Below are 16,562 nucleotides of genomic sequence, written 5' to 3'. Positions count from 1 at the left end.
TTCGTCTTTTGGAGGGATACAAAAGACGTGAAGTCTATTTGGGGGACTAAAGATTAGCAGGTTCAGGGAACCGAGGCTTTAGTTAACCAGTTTGCCGCGGCCGCACTTCCGCAAAACGGGCGGGGCCGCATCAGCCGTTGGACGTGCGTAGCACTACGAAGGTAGTGCTTGCGACGTCCAACAACCGACTGCAGCACTTATGGGGTTAAACCTTGCCTAATACCACAACAAGTGATTGTTCTGAACACAACTGTGCAACTAATAACATGTCCTGGCCTTGCCAAGATAAAAGATTTGAACACACCATGAGTTCCTATGCCTGCACAATTCGAGAATTGCAAGCAGATGACATCATACAATGAGGATAGCATGTTGCGCAAGAGTATGCATATCTTGTCAGACCCCAGTTGGAAGAGATGGTTAGTTTGGCCATTAGACACGAACAAATGTCTTGCACGATTCCTAGGTAACAGTAAGGAATTTACAGCAAATAGGCCCTTTTTAGGTCTCGTCCTATTAATCCCGCAAAGGATAATTGGACGAGAGTATTGTAGGCAATTTAGAAAGCTAAACCATCGGCGGATTTCCACGAGTGCATGTGGCCCCGTGCACGCGCTTCCATCCGCCTGCCTCGCATCATTGCCGCCAGCAGCTTCACTTCAAAGGGATCCGCTCCGCCCCCTGCTCCACGCGCTTTCCATCCGCCTGCCTCGAGCGCGTCCACTTCAAAGCCCACTGTTGCTCGGCCTCACTTTTCCACTTCTCCTCCCCCTCCTCCTCCCTAATTACATCCCTGTTCACGGCCGCGAGGCCGTGCTTCAAAGGGATCCGCAGTCCCGCCCCTAAAAGCTTCTTTCGGCGACGACTTTTCTCTCCTTCGCTCTCCTTCTCATGTTTTCTCATCCTTCTTTGCTGCACTCTGAACCCCCACCTCTGTTTTTCTTTCTTTTTATCTAGACCTCTGTATCTTTCTTCTATTTTATCCCGGTCTGTTTCTGCTTCTCATTTCCTTTCTTTATCCTGGCTCCGCATCTGTCTCCTATGCTCATGTGTTTTGAGTGGCAGATCTCTTCAGCCAGGGGGCCAATCCCAGTGGATTGTGTGCCCAGCAACACCTCGGCGCCCTGCTACATGAAGGCATCCAGATTCCGCGCCAGCTGGGAGTCACTCCTGATTACAAATGTGTTGTTGAAGAGAGCAGCGGGCATAAAAATGTAGATTTTTCAAATTCGTTTACCTCTTTTCAAATTGGAATTTTATTACACGCATTGATAAAACATCAAAATGGCAACACAGGTCTGCCACACTGTCAAGATAACCGAAAATGGAAAATCTTGTAACGGACTTTTTTTTTTTTTAGTGCTTCTTAGCTACTGGCATAATGATAAGCGATGGTAATTTGCCCTAAAAACCTTAATGAGTAGATCATTACTGTATTGAAATGGAAGGAAAGCTTCAATCCCGCAGAGGCGGCGCTGCATGCTTGGCTGTGCAATAACCAGACAGAGCCTCTCGATGAGATTCCCAAGCTTCTTCCGAGATAAAAATTTCTCTCCCTCCACTTTTGCAAAGGTAATGAGGTAATGAGGCCTGATGTGAATTTTTTCAGTGCTTGATTCCCTTCATTCCGCAGAAGGTTCCCAAAGGATGGAGTAAGACGTTGCATGTCTATAAAATCTGTGCTGATGGACAGGTGGAGGAGGCGAGCCATGCTGTTTGGTTTTGGATTCGGCCTTCTGTGAGTGGGGCCGCGGACGCATTCCAGCTTCTTTCAGCACTGTCAATTCACTCAAGATAGTTTCCACAAAATAAAGGCACTTTGACGATGTACATGCCCTGTCAGGCCTGCTGACTGTTTATTTTGTCACCTCACGGATACTAAACGCTAACCTCTCCCTGGCACCTTGTCTTCCTCTTTTTTTTCTTCTTTTTTCCCTTTCCTCTTTTCTTTTTTTTTTTTTTTTAAAGCAATACGCTTGGTGTCTTTTTCCTTTTGTAAATAATAGTGCTTTCACGAGGCATAGGGAAAAGGTAGACAGAAGTGCGGCGTTTGGATCATTAGCTTAATTTGAGCTGAAATTCCTTTGTTGTAAGTTGGGGGCGGGAAGGTACCAGAGGAACCGCCGCGAAGCCTCTCCCTGGCAGGCTTGTTGAGGTTTGATGGTCTTTGTTGTGATAATCTGAAATTAATTTGCACTTGAGCCCATCTTTCTTCTGCGCTCAATTTAAACACTGTTCTAATTATTCGCCCTGCATGAAATTGAAAAGACACTGATATGACAAGCCTGAACATTTTAATTCCCCAGGTACCGAAGGCTTTTTTCCCCCACTTATCTCACTAGGTAATAAAACAAAATGTTCCAGGGCACGCGCTTAAGAGAGGTATTTGCCTGAGGGGAGACAGTATAAATCAGTGTATTGCTACACATTTACTCATGTACTTTCTCGGTAGGTCAATCGCTATCTTTTTAAAGTGATGTTAAACTTCTGCTAATATTGGGTGATTGGTGCAGTTGAGGAGGTTGGCGCCGTTTCTTTAATTCTGTTCTTAGCCCCTGTGCCCACGGAGAGGTTTTTTGTCTCAGACATGCATTTTAAAAGATAGTCTTTTGCAAAAGCTATTAAAGGTGACATCCCGCCCGGTGCCCACAATTGATCTTAACGGCGCACCTTTCTTCTCCCCGGTGTGAGGGCTGATATCCTCATCAGCATTCTTTTCGTTTTAGGCCAGATTAGTGTGTTTTAGGTGGCGAATCTCATTAACTACTGTAAGGCCGTCCTCTTTTGTGATTTCCTTTGGAATTGTAATGTAAAAAAGCAGGCCATCAAGGACTTTGCGCCCTGGGCATCTTTCATTGGGGCACGTTTAAAGATTTAAGCTGGCACTGCTGATTTTCCCCTTGAAAAATAAGTTCGGTCTGAAAGCAACAGACAAGAGGTTTTCCCACAGAGAGAAAAGTTTTGCACTCAGTGGACACTGGACAGTAAGTAATTCAATGGGTCCACCATGTTACTTTATATGCAGCACAGTTCCGTCTCCCCTGAAACAGCTCTGTACGGGCAGACAGTGACGTAGAAGGGTGCCATGGTCCTCAATATAAGCAATGGGCCTAGCCCTCTAGCGTTCTCTTGGGTAGTGTGCCATAAATAGGCCCTCAACCCTCAAAGGTCACGCCGCTGCTGCACTAACAATAGCTACGCCCCCTGCTGGCAGCATATGGTACTGCATAAGTATTCAGATACATTCGAACCGACAGCAAAAGGGGGAGAACAGGCCCACTCCTGTGTTTGTTTTGAAAGCCTTAAGGGCTGGGCAGGGTCACACGCATTGACGAGCTGCGTTTCTGCCCTTCAGGGTCCGTGTGTCTCTGCAGGGCCCCGATTTACTGTGACGTTATCTACACTCGCTCAATCACTCTCATGGCACCGCGGTCACTTACTGATAATATGCCCATGCTGCAGCATTCAGAGAAAAATCCTTCTCCAAACAGAGCCTGCCTGCAAGTCCCGTTTCTCTCACAGATAATATCGACTGATCTTGTTATTGATTGAATGCTTTCAGAGGTTTTGTTTCCTGAAGGGCTTGATAAGGGGCAAGAAAGGTGACAAAAGATTGGTACTTGGTCCGGGAGATCTAATGTCCGCCTCGTCCATCAGCGCAATCAAAGATGAGACCGAAGTTGTTTGGCAAAAACATAGATTCACCCACGACTTAATTCCTCCCCTATCTCGAATCTGTCTTTACACTCAGCGCAACCCCTGCATCACTCAGCGCAACCCCTGCATCACTCAGCGCAACCCCTGCATCACTCAGCGCCATCACAGCATCAATCTCTGCAACCATTCAACAACAACTGGTTCAAATATGTTCTCTCAATGTTTCAAACTGTATTACAAATGTCACAACAAGATGGTAATATTTCACTTCTGTTCTTGGATTTTCATCACAATAAAATACACTGAACATAATCTTCACAAAAGTTATTTACAAAAGTTTAAGCTATTGCCATTATAAATTAGAATCACTTTTATTTATGTATTAATTATTTAAAAAAATTAAAAGCCACCACAGCACCACTCTGAGGAAAATTGAATTTTGCCTTGTCATATGTGCCTACGTGTTCCCCATCCTATGTTATATGTGCATGATCGATATGCATATATCCCCCTATGACCGATTAAAGACGCAATTATAGTTGTGTCCAACGTTAGTATGTTAGTTTCCAGTTCTTGTGAAAGCAACGAGTATTAGGCCTATGTTGCCAACGTTTTACATTGTGCACGTTAATTCACCGCATTGTCCCCGTTTCTAGGCCTCAGAAGGGCCTGAACACCAGATTCAAGCTCCAGTCTCCTGAATTCACTCCGAGGAGCGATGCAGCCCCCACCTGCATCCCTGACCCTTCACTTACTTCCTGCCGCGCAGCGCGGTGCCCGGCCTGGCTCTGCCTGCCTGTCTGCCAAGAATATGTTATGCCTCTAGTTATCAGTTCAGCTCTCCGTCTTCACATTCCTAAGCTAACGAACCGCATAAACATCTTCAGCTATAGTCTAGTCTTCCTGTCTCCATGCAAGAGAATTACTGAATTAATATCCATAGAAGATTCATAGCACACGCAATACATGTAGAATATATGCATGCACCAGTCTTAGTGTCAAGTAGCCTTTACTCTGATGACTTTTAGATTCTATCAACATGTACTCCAAACACAAGATACCAGATATGCTATAGGTACATGTCGTCCTGACATCGCAGACTTTAGTCTCCTCTTCTAGTGCAGAAGTCAGAGCCCCCAGCTCTCCCCAGTTACACGTCATTGTCCGTTTGCGCGCACCACTAGGTTAAAGGTTCCAGCTGCCCAGGTAGCCCCCTCCATGTATCCACCCACTTTATGACACTTCTGTGACGTTCTCATCACATGTCTTAGTACACGCCTTCTTTTTACGCCCATGTATTCTTATCTTACGTTTGTCACTTGTTACGCCTACTGTATTCCATGCACTTGTAATGTTTTCCTATATATACTATGTACTGTTAATGAGACGTTGCAGCTGCCACTCGTGCCATTCTATTTCAGGCTGTTCCGATCCTATCCCTTCCCTTATGCCTGATTAAAGCCTGTTAAACTCAGATATCCCGGATCCTGCCTCTTATTTATTGAGCTGTCTGTTTTATTGAATGCATAGAAAAATAGTACCGGTAATTAATTATTTATTTACCACATAATGGCGCCCGAATAGGGACGAGCCCCTTCCCCACGCGCCGGCGATGTAACGCAGGCCCCCTGACCCTTCTACAGCCGTGACAGAACTCTACTGCGCACCGGCAGATATTTCTGCTTCAAGTCTCCCTCAGGCCCACGGAGGAGACGGAGACTGCGGTCCGGCATCCAGACGAGGCGGTGAGGAATGCGGTTCGTCCCGACCAGAGCCCAAGCCGAGAGAGCAAGGTCCGAGGTATCCGGAGGCCCACCTGTTTCTGAAGTCCGAAGCGCATGCGTAGTAACCAGACGTCGTAGCAGTCCAGTCCAGTCCGAGGCCTTCAATTCTGCTTCCCGGTGAGTACCGTTGCGGGGGAAGTATCTAGACAGGTTCATTAGTTTGTCCCTGGTCCGATGGGTTTGGGTACACAGATCCAGTCCGAAGTATTCACCTAGGTGGATACGGTATGACGTGTCTCTTTATGAGACCGGTATGTTCTGTACTGTTTTAGCAGTGCATCCAGTAATTCTAGTAAGTCCGTTCTCGAGAAATTCAAGTGTTATGTTTTCAGTGTATCAGGTAGTATTCTGTTCGAACTGTTATTAATGTACTTCTATGTCGTGGTATGAGTGATTTGGTTGCCATTTCATTACTGTGATTATTGTGTATTGTGTCTAGTTCAAGTACAACTCCGAAATGCCTCTGTTTTCGAAGTTACGTCAGATAAAAACCAGAAAAGGGTTACTCGAAGAAGCAGTTCCTGTCCCTCCTAGGGACAGTCCTGGACATTTTATGTATCACAAGCATGGCTTAGATGCCATATTATATCTAGATTTATGGGTGGATTATACAAAGAATCTTGAAGAGAAATATCGATGGCCTGTATCAGGTACATGGGATGCCGAGTGCATCATGCGAGTAGAAGAAGCATTATGGAAAAAGAAAGCCAGACAGTCCCAGAAAGATGCCATCGAGTTATGGCGCAAAGAATCTCATAGAAGAACCGAAAAAGAATTCAGAAAAGCAGAATTAAGTAGGGAATCCTCAGAAAAAGCCCAAGAAAGGGAACTTCTAGAAGAAGGTGAACGAGTTAGAGCAGAACAGTCAGACAGACAGAGAAATGCCCTTATTAAAGGTATGTATCCTCTTCTTGCCGAGGGCTTGCCGAAGGCAACCCCGGAAGTACCCTGTAATTTACCGCCACCATTGGTCCCGATTAAGCTACGTCATAAACCGACTGCAACTGAAATTTTCCTTTCGTCCTATTTGGACGATACAGTCCCAGAATATGCAAATCCTATTCCGCCTGCTCACCCTCAACACCCTGTTAATATTGTAATTCCTGTTCCGCCAGCCACTGGTCCCGGGGACCCCGTTAATGTGCCAGTACCCCCGGACCAGCCCACATTAAGTGTGCCAGTTTTGCCAGTTACTTTACCAGCCCGTTCAGTATTAACTGACGATTCTAGTTCAGGAGGAGCGGGGGGAGGTGCTCCTACCACCCCGCCTCAAGTAAAACGAATGACGCTGAGAGACGCAGCGTTACAGCGTACGCCAAAAGTGACTACATACGCAGACCTCAAGCGACACCTTACTGACTGCATATATGATTCAGTTCCAGGCGAAGATCACATGATGTTATATTCAGTACGTTTAAGACGGGTTGCCGACTTTTTGGCCTCCCTGCCTGACATGAAAGAACATCTAGGCAGAATATATCATTTTATCCGTACAGGGGAGAATCCAGGAAGTATTCACAAAGCTATGGCACACAGAAAAGCCGAGATTCAAAATATGATTTTACAGTTCTTGATTAACTGTTTAATAAGAGAACAGGACTATCCTGATAAAGACAAAGACGAGATGAAAGCCCTGACTAGGTGGAGTGACAATATAGCCGAGGGAAAACATAAGACACAAGGTAGTATAGAAAGCATGTACAGGAAAATTCGTAAGGAAATTATAAGTATACACCAGAAGGAGCAAGCAAAAAGAGCAACCGAGAAAGAGAATGACTCTTCAAGTGAAGAGGTAGACAGCGAGAATCCCGACAGAATAGCGTATGTAGGTAGAACTAGATTTTCCGACAGACATTCACGTCTAGATTACAAGAAAGTTTTTCCTCCTCCCGTACCAGAACAGTGTTCTCTAGAACAAGTATTCCAGGCCACCGATAAAATTCTGAAACTACGAATAGGTTATAGTGAACTTAGTACCATGCATGAACAAGAACTAGCCCGATCAGCAGTCCGATGGACTAGTGATTCTGCCACGTTTCCAGATGAAATAGTGGCCCAAACGTTTCTGAAGCTGCCCCCAGCCGAGCAGCGTCTGGTGGGTATGTATATGATCCAGCACCTCATTACACTGTATGAGGATCAGCATTCTGATCCAGGTCCTTTGTATGATGTACTGAACGAGTTACTCCTAAACAGATGGAAAGGTCTAGGTACCGATTTAATTAGTGTCATATTAGAACAGCGCCATAAATACAGAACGTTCCTGAATCCACATTTTGTTCCTGTTCCACCCCCAGAAAGAAAATCATTCTACATAGACAGACAGAATCCGTTGCGAGAAGTACATCCAGTTAAGGGGGAGGGGGTTGATCTAGAACGAGTATTTGTTTGCACCCCTATCACGAAAACAGAACTTCTAGAAACGAAAAAGTTAATACTCTGTCACGATAAAGATCCAGCAGGGTTCCATCGTGAATTAAAGGACATGCTCCGTATGGGAGAATACACGTATCCTGATATCATTAAGATGTTAAAGGTCCTGTTGCCTGTGGGCATATATGAAAAACTCAAAGAAAAAGAATGGGAGGTGGGAGAGAAAAAGATAGATTGGACCGCATTAGAGACTGAAGATAATACACGAGTTCCAGGTACCGGTCTTGGGGATAAAGCTAAAGCATTGCCCGAATTGTTAATACAAGTCTTGCCAAGATTACTAGCCACGAAAAAGGAAGACTGGGATGCTATCTCAGCCTGTAAACAGAAACAAGACGAAGACACTAGTGATTTTTATTCTAGATTTGAGAAATGTTTCATTATTAATAGTGGTCTGAAAACAAGTAGTGAATCGTATCCACATCTTTTTGTTACCAAACTAGTTGAGAATTCTTTACCACAAGTTAAAAATCGAGTACTGAAAGTCGAAAGTACCTGGCAAGCTAATACTCCGTCACAAATGCTCCAGATGCTACAATATCACCAGAACAGAATCAGGGAGGAGCAGGAACATGAAAGGAGACGTATGAAAGACACGAAAATGAAAGTACTAGTTGCACAGTCTGTTCCACAAGACAGTCAGAAGAGGGGTCCGAATCAAGCTAGTCATCCTGCAGCTCCCGTTAAAGGGACATGCAATTACTGTAAACAGCCAGGTCATTATGTAAACGAATGTGCAGTTCTGAAACACAACATAGGTACTGGTAAAACAAAAGAGAGACCACGTCCGCCTAGACAAGAACAAGTTTCACAGAATACTCAGCCACCGCAGAACGCACAACAGACAGTTACAGTACCGCAGCCTATAGCTGCCACACAACACGTTACACAGCAGATGTACCAGTATGCACAGTCAGAGTATCCAGATTATCAGCCGTATTCATGAAACAGCCTAGAGAGGGAGGTTGGCTTGCCTCTCATCGAGATTCCTGTAGATCAAGAGGGTCCCTATGTACACAGTCAAGTATTAGGGAAAGACAGAAAGTTTCTGATTGATACAGGGGCAAGTAGGACTACCATCAGTCATGACGAGGTTCCAGGGGCTCCACTCTCAGGCTCTAGAAATGTTTCCCTTGGATTTTCAGGAAAGCCTATTGTTAATGAAATATCGAAACCAGTTACCCTAGAAGTTGGTCCATTGTCCCGAACTACAGACTTGTTACTCACGAAATCATGTCCAGAAAATTTACTTGGTATAAAGACACTGAAAGAATTAGGAGCAGTCATATGCTGCTCCCCAGAAGGAGTGAGACTGTTCTTACGAGATTTTAAAGGTCATTATGTATTACGTGATTTTGATCCAAGATTATTGAATGTACCACAGCATTTATGGGCGCAAGGTCCAACTGATGTAGGTTGTATGCACATTACACCCTATCGTGTCACTCTGAAGCAAGGTGTTGTATTACCACGAATCAGACAGTACAAATTGCCACCTGAGGCTGTAGCAGCCTTATCGAAAATTATTGACGAGCTCATTGCTCAAGGAGTAGTTGTAGAAACTGACTCCAATGTATGTAATTCTCCTATCATTCCGATTCTGAAACGTACAGATCCCAATGCACCTCCAGTTTATCGATTAGTGATTGACCTTCGAGAACTTAATAAATGTATCATACCCCAGTACCCAGTGGTTCCAGATATTTCTTCCCTATTGACTGCCATTGATTCCGAAGCCACGTTCTTTACTGTTATTGATCTCAAGAATGCATTCTTTAGTGTCCCCATTCATCCAGACAGCCAATTCCTTTTCGGATTCTGTTTAAATGGAAGAAGCTATAAATTCACACGAGCTCCTCAAGGTTTCACAGAAAGTCCTAGTATTTACAGTCAAGCACTTAAAAGACAACTAGACAATATTCACATGCCAACTGACACTGCTCTGCTCCAGTATGTCGATGATCTATTGATCACAGCCCGTTCTGAACGTGACTGTGAACGTGCGTCACTTACAGTCTTGTATTTCCTGGCCGAGATGGGGCACAAGGTGTCCCCTTCGAAACTGCAATTCTGTGTCCAGCAAGTGGTCTACCTTGGACACTTACTGTCCAAGTGGGGTAGGCAGTTGACACCAGACCGTATCCAGTTAATAGCACATCTTCCACAGCCCAAGACACAGAAGGAGGTGCGAGCTTTTATCGGCCTCACTTCTTACTGCAGACAATGGATTCCTCAGTATGCATATCTAGCCAAGCCACTGATACAGTTAACGACACAGGAGGCAGCGACACCGACTGTCCTCCCTTGGACCCAAGAACATACACTTGTTTTCAACGAGTTAAAGAAAGCTTTATGCCAAGCACCTGTTCTAGCAACACCAAACTACAGTAAGCCTTTTACACTTTTTGTCACTGAACGTGATGGTACTGCATTATCTGTTCTCACACAAGATCAAGCAGGACAATACAAGCCCTGTGCTTATTTCTCTAGCACATTAGATCCGGTGGCCCAGGCTCTGCCTGCGTGCCTCAAGTCAGTTGCAGCCACAGCTCTAGCTATCAGACAAAGTGATTCCATAGTGTTAGGACACTCCCTGACAGTACAAGTTCCACACTCTGTGGAAGTTCTTTTAAACCGAACACAGACTCAGCACTTGACAATTGCACGTTTAACAGGATATGAACTGACATTGTTTCAGCCACACATAGAAATCAGACGCTGCAACATTTTAAATCCAGCTACACTGTTACCCTCAGTTACTTCAAATCCTACCACACATGACTGCGTGGAAGTTGTTTACACTATGACAAAGCCAAGACAAGACTTGACAGACATTGCATTACCTGATCCCGACCTGACACTTTATGTGGATGGTTCATGTATGAGAACAAGTACAGGAGAACTAGTAGCCGCGTATGCAGTGACTACTGACACTGAAGTTATAGAAACACATCGTATTGACACCCTGTCTGCTCAAGCAGCAGAGCTCGTCACTCTGACCCAAGCCTGCATACAAGCTAAAAACCTGAAAGTAAATATATACACAGATTCACGTTATGCATTCGGAGTCGTACACGACTTTGGAGTACTCTGGCAAGAGAGAGGTTTCATGACTTCTCATGGAACCAAGATTCAGCATGGCCCCCTCATTCAAGCTCTGTTAGATGCAATACATTTACCGACAGCTATCGCTATCATGAAGTGCAAGGCACATACGAAAGTCACTGACATCATTTCCCAGGGTAACGACCTGGCAGATCGAACAGCCAAGCTTACAGCTCAGACTTCAGACATTCCAGTTAACAAGACACAGACAGACGTCCCAGTTCAGACGACTTGTATGACAGTTAAGGACCCTACACAAGACGTACTAGATATACAGTCACATGCTACCCCAGACGAAATCAAGAAATGGTCTGAACAAGGAGGGGTCCAGACAGATCAGGGATGGTTGACGAAGGGAAAAGCCACATGGTTTCTCCCCGACTCTATGGTTCAAGTCATTATTAACACCGCACATAGTCCAGCACACTTAGGAGAAAAAGCCATGTTAGACAGTATTCAGAACCTCTGGTTTAACAAGCATTTACGAGTAGCAGCCAAGCAGAAAGTGCGTACCTGCATGATCTGTTGTCAGTTCAATCCAGGTAAAGGTGTCCCGGTGGAACAAGGTGGATTCCATCCTCCTGACCACCCTTTTGAAGTCCTCCAGATGGATTATATTCAGATGGATCGATGTCGAGGTTTCAAGTATGTCCTCGTAGTTGTATGCGCTTTGTCCAGGTGGACAGAAGCATATCCAGTCCCAGATTACACTGCCGCGACCACTGCCAGGCAGTTGGTTCGTGAGTATTTCCCTCGCTATGGTTTACCTAGGGTCGTGTATTCAGATAACGGCCAGCCATTCTCATCCGAACTCATGAAACAAGTATCTCTTCTGTTAGGGTACCAGTGGAAGTTCCACTGTGTACGACATCCTGAAGCAGCTGGTCTCGTAGAGAGACATAATCAGACCCTGAAAATCCGCATTGCCAAGGTATGCGCAGAGAAAGGCGTAGATTGGATGGTAGCACTGCCAGTCGCCCTTTTTTACATGAGAATGGTCGCTCACTCCCGTTCAGGTCTGTCCCCTTACGAGGTAGTTTTCGGTCGTCCCCCAAACATGTGGGGTACACCTAGGCCCCGTACAATTACAGATGTTGACAGTAATATGCTGACAGATTACCTGGCTTCCTTGATGTCTGCACTACTCTCTTGTCGTTCACAGGTTGCCGCTGCTTTTCCAGACAACACCCAAGTGAAACCGCACGAGGTCATACCAGGCGACCTCGTTCTGGTTAGAAATTTTGATCGTTCAAGTCCGCTGGAGCCCCGATGGAAAGAACCAAAACTCGTTCTGCTGACAACAAGGACTGCAATCAAGGTCGAGGGTCGTAAAGGGTGGTTGCACTCCAGTCATGTAAAGCGATTCCATGGACTCCGTCCAAAGACTTTTTTCAAGGACTGCCCCGTTCTCAAGGACTGCCCAGACACTGACTCTAAACTTCCCCTGTAAGAGAAAACTCCGCAGCAGGAGTATAAAGAAAAGTTAAGGTCTAGTAAGTCAGCCAGTTTAATTGTCTAAGTCCCTCTCGGGTGAAGCGGTTAGACAGGTTCCTGACATGTATGAGATAGACCCGCATAGTGAGAGAGTTAGTCGAAACTCTAAGAGAATACGTTATCAAAAGAATCTTCGAAGTCGATGCATTGTTACTCTATTACTTTTATTATTTCTGAGTTTTACGATTACAGGCATAAGTTATGTTTTACGTATATATTTTCCTCCTATTGATTCACATGTACATATGTTTTCTAATGTTACAGTAGAGCACACATTTAGTGAACTGCCTCCTCACGAGTTATCCTATCGTCTTGCCATGCGCAATAATACTTTTATCCGAATGTTACACTATTCACACCAGACCAGCAATGCCACTAATTGTTGGGTGTGTGGTCGACTCCCCCCTTTTCAGACAACGAAGGGAGTTCTGCCACTCTTTCCCTATCCATTTTCACATAATGGTTTGTGTGGAGCATGGTCCACGTTAACGTCATCCTCAAACGATATGTCCCTTCTGAATAGAACATGTTTCCCAGACAAGGAAGGTCTTTCCCATAGAACAGGGTTAGATCTAGAAAATGAAGTCTATGATTTAGGTAATTATTCCTCGAATTTCATGGTTTTGAATGTTCAGTCCGAGACTACTCCAGATTTGCCTGCTATTACCGTTCTACCAGTGAAAGGCGAATTATGTGTCAGAAAGAATGGTTCAGTACATCTAGGACATAGTGATTGTACTACTATGGTCGAGTATAGTGACAGTGGGAAATCTATTTTCAAAGCCTCACGTCATTCTTATTTTGTATGTGGTCAGACCGCATATGTTCGTCTGCCCCTAGATTGGGATGGAACATGTTACATTGCCTTCCTACTGCCACCAGTTTTCCTAGCCCCATCCGATTATCACAGAGACACACATCTAGTACACGTTAGACATAGAAGGGAGACTGAGTCCCCAATTGTCGATCAAACTGAAACTGCCCTAGAACAGTATCAAGACTTCAATAAAGGTTTCTTTTTCTTCATAGGTCCTGTCCAGAATAGTAAGCTAATACGTAGGTTAACCAGAACTCTTGAAGCAGTAGTGAATGAGACTACTTCCGCTCTAGGTAACTTAACTGAGGAGCAATCTGCTATGAGATTTGTCGTGCTCCAAAATCGTCTCGTCCTTGACGTCATACTGGCCGATAGGGGAGGAGCTTGTAGAGTCATCGGATCTAGTTGCTGCATTTTCATTCCTAATAACGCACCGTCTGTTTATTCAGCTATAACCAGACTTCATAAAATTGCCCATCAGTTACACCAGAATCCAGGCACCTGGACATGGTCCGGTTGGCTCTGGAGTATAATATCTGCCTGGGGATGGAAAGTATTGTCATTCCTGGGTATAGTAGTAATGATCATATTCAGTTGTTGCCTATGTTTACAATGTGGCCCTGCGATTTGCGGCTTGTGCGCTACCTCTTGTATTCCAAGTCCAAAGTCCCGTTCCAAGACAATTCGAGACGAGCAAATGATGCTCTATGAACAGATAGATGGTATCATGAATATTGATGTTTCCTGATGGAAACGTAGGGCACAAGGAGGGAATGAGGAAAATTGAATTTTGCCTTGTCATATGTGCCTACGTGTTCCCCATCCTATGTTATATGTGCATGATCGATATGCATATATCCCCCTATGACCGATTAAAGACGCAATTATAGTTGTGTCCAACGTTAGTATGTTAGTTTCCAGTTCTTGTGAAAGCAACGAGTATTAGGCCTATGTTGCCAACGTTTTACATTGTGCACGTTAATTCACCGCATTGTCCCCGTTTCTAGGCCTCAGAAGGGCCTGAACACCAGATTCAAGCTCCAGTCTCCTGAATTCACTCCGAGGAGCGATGCAGCCCCCACCTGCATCCCTGACCCTTCACTTACTTCCTGCCGCGCAGCGCGGTGCCCGGCCTGGCTCTGCCTGCCTGTCTGCCAAGAATATGTTATGCCTCTAGTTATCAGTTCAGCTCTCCGTCTTCACATTCCTAAGCTAACGAACCGCATAAACATCTTCAGCTATAGTCTAGTCTTCCTGTCTCCATGCAAGAGAATTACTGAATTAATATCCATAGAAGATTCATAGCACACGCAATACATGTAGAATATATGCATGCACCAGTCTTAGTGTCAAGTAGCCTTTACTCTGATGACTTTTAGATTCTATCAACATGTACTCCAAACACAAGATACCAGATATGCTATAGGTACATGTCGTCCTGACATCGCAGACTTTAGTCTCCTCTTCTAGTGCAGAAGTCAGAGCCCCCAGCTCTCCCCAGTTACACGTCATTGTCCATTTGCGCGCACCACTAGGTTAAAGGTTCCAGCTGCCCAGGTAGCCCCCTCCATGTATCCACCCACTTTATGACACTTCTGTGACGTTCTCATCACATGTCTTTGTACACGCCTTCTTTTTACGCCCATGTATTCTTATCTTACGTTTGTCACTTGTTACGCCTACTGTATTCCATGCACTTGTAATGTTTTCCTATATATACTATGTACTGTTAATGAGACGTTGCAGCTGCCACTCGTGCCATTCTATTTCAGGCTGTTCCGATCCTATCCCTTCCCTTATGCCTGATTAAAGCCTGTTAAACTCAGATATCCCGGATCCTGCCTCTTATTTATTGAGCTGTCTGTTTTATTGAATGCATAGAAAAATAGTACCGGTAATTGATTATTTATTTACCACAACTCACCACCACCACATTATCACTCAGAACCACCACAGTATCACTCAGCACCACCACAGCACCACTAAGCACCACACAGCATCAGTCAGCACCACCACAGCACAACTCAGAACCACCACAAAACTACTCAGCACCACCACAGCAACACTCAGCACTCCACCCTCCAACTGCACCCTACAAATCCACCCTCCAACACAAACTACATACTCCACCCTCCAAATCCAACATCAAACAACAAACTCAAAAAACAAAACCACAATCAAACTCTACCCTCCAAATACAAATCCACCAAGTTATTTACAAAAGTTTTAGCAATTACCATAATACATTACAATAACTTTTATTTAAAATGTAATTCATACATTTAATTAAAAGCCATTGTTATTTGTAATATCAATACATAAAAGTCACATACAAACAATACATATTGTATTACAATTGCTAAAGGTGTCACATTAAAAAAATTAAAAATATTGGAATTTTAAAATACAAAACTATTAAATTCCTATATTTTGACTATAAAAAAACAAATAAAAATACATATTCACAATACCAAAACATCACACTTTCCTAATGCGAGACCTATTGCATTGCAAATGCTTGTTGGTTAAAGACTTCAACACTGTCAACGGTACAACAACACTTGTCCCTTTTATCTGATGACCTGGAACTACGGGACTTTTTTCTAGGTCCTCTAAAACCACGCTGAGAACGCTTTCTGTATGCATGCCATCTACAATGATTACCGTACCACCTTACAGAACAACAGATATTTAAGGCATGAAAGGAAGCAAAATACATTATGTTAGATATAGCGAAGCTGGAGAAATTACCTTTTACCATTGCTGAAATAGCATCTTCAGATTGGACAATCCATGGGTATATTACACCACCAATTTCGACTTTCACTACTGTCTACAACACCATCAAGAGGGCAGATATGAAGCGTTAGGTGAAGGGTTTTTACATGAACATTGGGAGCTTCCTTTCAAATTCCGGTGTCGGAATAAGTATACTGAAGATTTACGCAGTGGTTCTGATTGTGAGAATACTTTGTGAGGCTCCCCTGTATGCAAAGATGTTTCGTTACACAAAGCATGTACGCCTCTGAGGCGAACTGTCTTTGTTCTTGAAAAGCTACCCGGCGGCGCGATACGTCCGTCTTTCAGATTGCTCTCGAATGGTAGTTACCGGATGTTGAACAGTCAAGGTTGCTGTGGGATGAACCAACCATGGGTTACCTATGTGATGACCGTGTCTTCCATTGTAACTTGTTGTGCACAAGTCTTGTTTCCACCTACCCATACAGTTAGGGAGGATTCGCTGTGGCCTTCGAATAATCTCACCAACGTGC

The 16,562-nt window shown here is 44.4% G+C and overlaps 1 pseudogene; it reads right to left on the bottom strand.

Annotated features, from left to right (window-relative positions):
* Positions 1–16,562, bottom strand: part of LOC144828372 (uncharacterized) — a 136,385-nt pseudogene that overhangs the window by 21,673 nt on the left and 98,150 nt on the right.

This window comes from Lissotriton helveticus, chromosome 4_1, assembly GCF_964261635.1.
Source record: "Lissotriton helveticus chromosome 4_1, aLisHel1.1, whole genome shotgun sequence".
NCBI classification, from domain to species: domain Eukaryota; kingdom Metazoa; phylum Chordata; class Amphibia; order Caudata; family Salamandridae; genus Lissotriton; species Lissotriton helveticus.
Note: the sequence above shows the minus strand (reverse complement) of the source record. Positions and strands in the feature narration are given on the sequence as shown.